Source organism: Palaemon carinicauda, chromosome 33 (genome assembly GCF_036898095.1).
Source record: "Palaemon carinicauda isolate YSFRI2023 chromosome 33, ASM3689809v2, whole genome shotgun sequence".
Classification (NCBI taxonomy): Eukaryota; Metazoa; Arthropoda; class Malacostraca; order Decapoda; family Palaemonidae; genus Palaemon; species Palaemon carinicauda.
Genome location: NC_090757.1, coordinates 1905521 through 1913020, shown reverse-complemented (window position 1 = coordinate 1913020; position 7500 = coordinate 1905521).

Below are 7500 nucleotides of genomic sequence, written 5' to 3'. Positions count from 1 at the left end.
GATATATCGCATGGTTTTACGATAATCTCTTCACACTACAATATCTAGAAACCAATTACATTCTATAAACATTATTATAACCAATTCATGGATGAATAATGCCAATTATTTGGCAGTTATCAAACACCGCTTTTATACAAACAACCCATTAATTTGATACGCGATCATACTCGAGCACATTTCTTCCCTCTCATTAACTATATCATAATCCATTTACAGCGAGAATGGCGTTACAATATCCGGTGATTTTATAACACTGCTTTGACAAAGACACAATTCAGAGAACGATTTTGCAGCTGTGCTTTGATGTACGATCGAGCACAGCTGGATGCTGACGTCAGTGAATTCCGCGTCGCGTTAGTTAATAAAGCCTGAAATTGAACGCTAAAGGAGTTCACAAATTAATCGTTATCGTGATAACAGGTACTGAACGCTGCGAGGGGCAGAGTTCACATGAAAAGAGGTTTCTATGAGCAAGAGCCCGTGCCATGCAGAAGAGGCAATCTTCAAAAATAGAATAAACTAGAGGGACATTCAATAGAGAGCATGCTTTCACCAAGGCAAGCAGTATTATTTTGCTAGTAACTCCTCTGCGTACTTGCATTTTAAGGTATTTTCTTCTAAATACAAAGGATTTGTCCTTGGGTCATGTCGTAATTGTCCACCACGTTTCGTTGAAACTGGTTCAGTTGTTTCGTCTTAATGTCGTTCTAAAACATAAAAAAAATATTTGCTATGAACATTGCCATCATTTTCAAAGTACTTCTGCATACTTGTAATTTGATGTACTTTATCCAAAATGTTACAGATTCGTCCTTGTGTCACACCCAATATGACTACCAAGTTTGAAAAAAATCCATACAGTAGTTTTTGTGTAAATTTGCTCACATACAAATAAATAAAACTAAGAAGCAGACGACAGGGGTGCATACATATTTGGCGAAGGCAAAATTACTTGGGGAAAAAGCAGGGGTTTCACGTTTAAAACGCTTCTAAAACACTAAAATTACTGCCAGATACTTGCTCAGACAACATCTATTAAGCATAAAACGCTTCCAGAACACTAAAATTACAGCCAGATCTTTGCTCAAACAACATATATAACGTTTAAAATGCTTCCATAAGACTAAAATTACTGCCAGAACTTTGCTCAGAATTCATCTATAAAGTTTAAAACGCTTCCAGAACACTAAAATTACTGCAAGATCTTTGCTCAAACAACATCTATAACGTTTAAAATACTTCCAGAAGACTAAAATAACAACCAGATCTTTGTTCGGCCATACTCTATAACGTTTAAAACACTTCCAGATGACTAAAATTATTGCCAGACCTTTACTCAGACAACATTTATATCGCTGAAAACGCACCTAGAAGGACGGAAAAATATATGAAGTTTCTCCGTTCTATTTCTTGTTTAAATGATTTCAAAACGCCTGTAATGTAATCCGCTCTCCATATTTCATTCATTTCAAAATATGATTGGTTTGCCATACAATGGAAGTACTCCTTTAAATTTAGAAGAAACAACATAGATACAACTGAATGGAGCCGAAATCAAACTTCTCCAGGAAAAAAAAATCAGAAAATTTTGAACATATGTATCATGACCTTTTTATTCCCTGTGCTTCATCGCAGGTTTTTATCTAATAACAGATCATGTGATGGGCGCTTTTGAGGATTGTATTGAGTCGTCCGTAATTTCTTACCAAATTTTCAACTCGTTGATTTCAAAATTTAACCGTGAAACCAACACTCATACTCAAGACCCCATTTTGCAATGCACCATGTAATTTCTTAACAAACTTCTTCTTCTTCTTCTTTGTCTACATCGTTTCCCACTTTTATGTGGAGTCGGTGTTTCTGACCAACTTTCTTCATCTACCTCTGTCCCACACTTCATCACCGGTTAACCCCTTTGATCGAAGGTCATCCTTGATACAGTCCTTCCACCTTCACTTTGGTCTCCCTCTCCCTCTCGTTCCCTGTACCTCCATTTCCATCACCCTCCTCCCAATATACTGTTCATCTCTTCTCATGATATGACCATACCACCTCAGTCGACTTTCTAGGATCTTATCTGATAGTTTTCTAGCTCCTACGGTACCTCATTCCGTATCTTATCTCTTCTTGTCACCCCACACATCCATCTCAACATTCTCATCTCTGCCACATCCAGTTTCTTCTCTTCTGTCTTCTTTATTGCTCACGTCTCCGCTCCATACATCATTGCCGGTCTCACAATGGTCCTGTGTACTTTACCTTTCAACTTAACCCTTATTTTCCTGTTACATAGTACTCCACGCACTTTTTTTCCAATTCTTCCATCCTGTGGTTTATTTCTGCCCCAGATCACCATCCTCTGCAACTGTTGATCCTAAATACCTGGAATTTTCAACATTTTTCAATCTCTCTCCTTGTAAACTAACTTCCCCATTCTCTCCATTTTTCAATCTCAAATACTCTGTCTTTTTCCTGCTGATCTTCAATCCTCTATTTTCCATTTCTCTTCTCCACTCCTCCAGCCTCTCCTCTACTACCTCTCGCCTAGTGCTACACAGTATAACATCATACGCAAAAAGTATACACCAAGAAGACTGATCTCTAATACCTTGTGTTACTACATCCATGACCAGATCAAATAGGTAAGGGCTCAATGCACACCCCTGATGCAGTCCCATATTTACTGGGAAACTTTCTGTTAGGCCTATACTGCTCTTAACATTTGCTTCTGCCCTCTCATACACATCTTGGGTGACTCTTACGTATTTCTCAGGGACTCCCTTTCTCTCATACATCTCCACAGCTTAACAAACTTCTAACTCATTATTTTCAAAACTCAACAGTAAAACCAGCACTCATACTCAAGACCCCATTTTGAAATGACCAAGTAATTTCTTAACAAACTTCTAATTCATTATTTTCAAATCTCAACAGTAAAACCAGCACTAATACTCAAGACCCCATTTTGCAATGCACCGTGTAATTTCTTAACAAACTTCTAAGACATTAATTTCAAAGCTTAACAGTACAACCAGCACTCATAGCCAAGATCCCATTTTACAATTCACGATGTAATTTCTTAACAAATATCTAACTCATTATCTTCGTTTAGGTAAGACGATATCCCAGAGTGTGATGACAAAGCTGAATATTCGACCCATTTCACCTGCCGTCTGAACTGGAAGGAAGAAGTGTAATGGCTGAATTAAACCTCTAAGCCACGCCCCCTTTTTTCCAAGGATATCAGGGACACCACGTGTAATGAGATAGTTGCTGGCCTCGTTATCCGTCAAATCCCTTTAGACTAATGGCGTCGGAGCTGAATTTCGGTCTTCCGTAACAAGATTCATTTTGAGACTTAAAACCCACAGACGAGGAGCTCTTAAAGGATCGGAGATATTTCAGTGCATCGTATATTGATTAAGAGGGCGTAATGATGATCTCGTCTATATAAAAAAGAGCATGAGTCTGGCTATACATAATGTACGCGAATCGTTAAAAACAACGGCAAAATATTTGGATAGATTAATACTGCAGCATAAAGGATAAATTGATACTGGGGCATAACTATTAGATTGATACTAGGACATAAATGATAGTCAAATACTGGGGCATAAATGTTATATTGATACTGGGGCATAAAGGATAATTTAATATTGGAGCATAAATGTTAAGAGTGATACTGGACATAAAGGACAGTTTAATATTGGGGCATAAATGTTAGATTGATACTGGGATATAATGGACAGTTTAATATTGGGACATAAATGTTAGATTGATACTGGGACATAAAGGATAGTTCAATATTGGGGCATAAATGTTGGATTAATACTGGGACATGAAGGATACTTCAATACTGGGGTATAAATGTTAGATTAATACTGGGACATAAAGGATAGTTCAATACTGGGGCATAAATGTTGGATTAATACTGGGACATGAAGGATACTTCAATACTGGGGCATAAATGTTAGATTGATACTGGGACATGAAGGATACTTCAATACTGGGGCATAAATATTGTATTAATACTGTTGCATTAATAGGTAGTAGGCTGGCCAAAGTACCAGCCACCCGCTGAGATAATACCGCTAGAGTTATTGTGCTCTTTGACTGGCCAGATAATACTATACTGAATCCCCCTTTGATTACAGTTCAATTTGCCTTTATCAGTACATACATCGAATAGACTGACGTATTCTTTACATATTCTCTTCTTTCCTCATACACTTGCGACCACTAAAACAACAGAAAAGTTCTTCTTCACTCAAGAGGTTATTTACTGTACTGTGATACAAATGAAATCATGTAGAATATTGAAACTAAATGCAAATCTGCATCATTCAGTTTAATATAAGTGATTGGCTAGAAGGAAGTGTGGTTTTTAATTGACAGTTTATAATATTCTTTTTAAAATATAACTGTATATGCAGGCGTTTGACATAGATCCAACATATCTTATAGACTTCATCACAATCCACAGAGATATGAGGGAAGTGGAGGAGGAAAAGATGATAAGTGTGTCACGACTGAGATGGTGTGGGCACGTGTTAAGGATGAATAGTGGGGAGGGAGTGAGGAAGGCTTCGGAGGAACCTTTAAGGGGGAGAAGATCAAGAGGGAGGCAAAGAATTAGATGGGGAGACAAGGTGGATGATGATATGAAGAGAAGAGGATGCCTTTGATCAAAGGCATTGGAGAGGGAGCATCAGGCAACCGACCCCTTAATGTAGGGATAACGGTGGTAAAGAAGATGAATTAGATGGCGAGATAAGGTGAAGGATGATACGGAGAGAAGAGGTTTAGTGGATGAGGATGCCTTTGATAGCTGGCATTGGAGAGGGAGCATCAGGCAACCGACCCCTAAATATAGGGATAATGGTGGGAAGAAGAAGAATTAGATGGCGAGATTAGGTGAAGGATGATATAGAGATTTCATGGAGGAGGATGCCTTTGATCAAAGGCATTGGAGAGGGCCCATCAGGCAACCGACCCCTTAATTTAGGAACAACTGTGGGGAAGAAGAAGAATTAGATGGCGAGATTAGGTGAAGGATGATATGGAAAGAAGAGATTTGGTGGGAGAGGATGCCTTTGATCGAAGGCATTGAAGAGGGCACAACATGCATCCAAACCCTAGATGTAGGGATAACAGTGAAGATTGAGAATTAGATGGCGAGATTAGTTGAAGGATGATATGGAGAGAAGAGGTTTGGTTGAAGAGGATGCCTTTGATCGAAGGCATTGGAGAGTGGGCATCAGGCAACCGACCCCTTAATGTAGGGATAACAGTGGGGATGAAGAAGAATTAGATGGTGAGATTAGTTGAAGGATTAAATGGAGAGAGGAGGTTTGCTAGAAGAGGATGCCTTTGATCGAAGGCATTGGAGAGGACGCACCAATCAACCGATCCTTTAATGTAGGGATAATGTGGGGAAGAAGAAGGAGGAGGAGGAAAGACGTAGAATATCTCATGACTTTACAATAACCCTTTGATACGGATACGATCGAGTAGGGCAGAATGTGAATATACTACAAGTCAGTTCCAGACGCGGAAATTGATTAAGTCGGAAATTGCCTTGATGGAAACGATTTCGTAAACCGATCGTTGGGAGAAATGTGTAACAACAAGATTATTCTTATTTCTGCTTCGTTATTACAGGTTGCTTTTTAAGGTTTGTTTAACGAAAAACCTTTATTTGATATTAGATTTTTTTATTTCTTATTTCTTTTACACTATGGCTAACGCAATATCCAGAATTACCAAATATCGGGAAAATATGTCATTTTTCTGAGACGAAGAAATTTAATAAACTAAGAATTACATTTGAATAAAATAGAAAAAGCCCCCTGAGAATGCAGACCTCCATCATGGCAACTTATTTCTCGAAACCAGCTTGCCTTTCCCAGAGTCAATTTAGACCGCAGGTGATTTGAAGTCTAGTGACAGCGATGTGCGAACTTTGGGATTAGGTTAGGGTTAATTCGGGCGACGTTTTGCACGACCTTGACTTTGACCTAAGACTTTCAATATTGAATCCCTTCCATATATATATATATATATATATATATATATATATATATATATATATATATATATATATATATATATAAAGACCACAAACAGACGCGTGTGGAGGAACATACCTGGGGCCTTTGTCTTGCAGTAAACTAGCAACGGATGAATATATATATATATATATATATATATATATATATATATATATATATATATATATATATATATATATATACTGTATATATGAAGTATGTATGTGCAATCATATTATGCGATGAAACCAACACACACAAAGGGACATAGTATACACGAATCAAGGGGAAAACAGACAAAGACAGCAGCAGTATCCTTAATATGCGCATCGAAATTAATATCGGCACAGTTCATTCCAGGACGAAATTATCTGGAAACAATGAGAGCGTTCGCGTTGTTTGATAAAGCGGGATAAAGATCTTTATTAAAGCACCGTGATGGACACGGTCGTCTGATTACTATTCATCCCCCTTTTATAGGCTTCATTACGATCCATAAATGGGGGACGTTTGTTTATTTTACAATAACAGATACAGAGGAATACAGCAGCGAGAAGATATCACAGATACAGATACAAATAGAGTACATCGAATACAACAGCATGAAGATATCACGGTATTCGAGTCGTAGGAGGAGTTTAATGAAGTCTGAAATTGCAAGGGAAAAGGGAGTTCATAAAGTCATCGTAATTGCAACGACTTGTTATGAGAATGTCAAGAGACCCCCCCCCCCCCCCAAGATGTTTGGTAACGATTTGGTGAACATCTTGGATGGTGCGCTCAAAGGAGGGACGGAATGAGATGAATGCACCAAATGCATTCCAGTTGTTGATAACATGTGTGTCCCTTGCTGTATAACTGAATGCAATTTTTAATTTGATTTTCAATCATTTACTGTTTATTTCTTAGATAAATAACCCCAAGTATTCTATCTCATTTCTCTTTGTTTCTTTAAGTTTTTATAGTTTTTATACGAAAGATCTGTTTTAATATTGAAAACATATCTCTCTTGCTGTATAACTGATTGCAATTTTAGATTTGTTTTCCAATCATTTACCTTATTATTTTTTATATAAATCACATCTATTCTTATTTCCCTTTGTTTCTTGAAGTTTTTATAGTCTATATACGAAAGATCTGTTTTAATGATAAAAAGCGTGTCCCTTGCTACAGAATTGATTGCAATGTTAGAATTTATTTTCAATCATTTACTGTTTATTTTTTTTAGATAAATTACATCATCTATTCTATCTTATTTCACTTTGTTTCTTGAAGTTTTCACAGTTTATATACGAAACATCTGTTTTAATGATGTTACTGTTCTTAAAGTATTTTATTTCAAGTTTTCAATACTTCTTTTGCAGTTTATTTACTTCCATGTTTCCTTTTCTCACTGGTTTGGTTTATCCTGCTGGAGCCCTTGGGCTTATAGCCTCTTGCTTTTGCA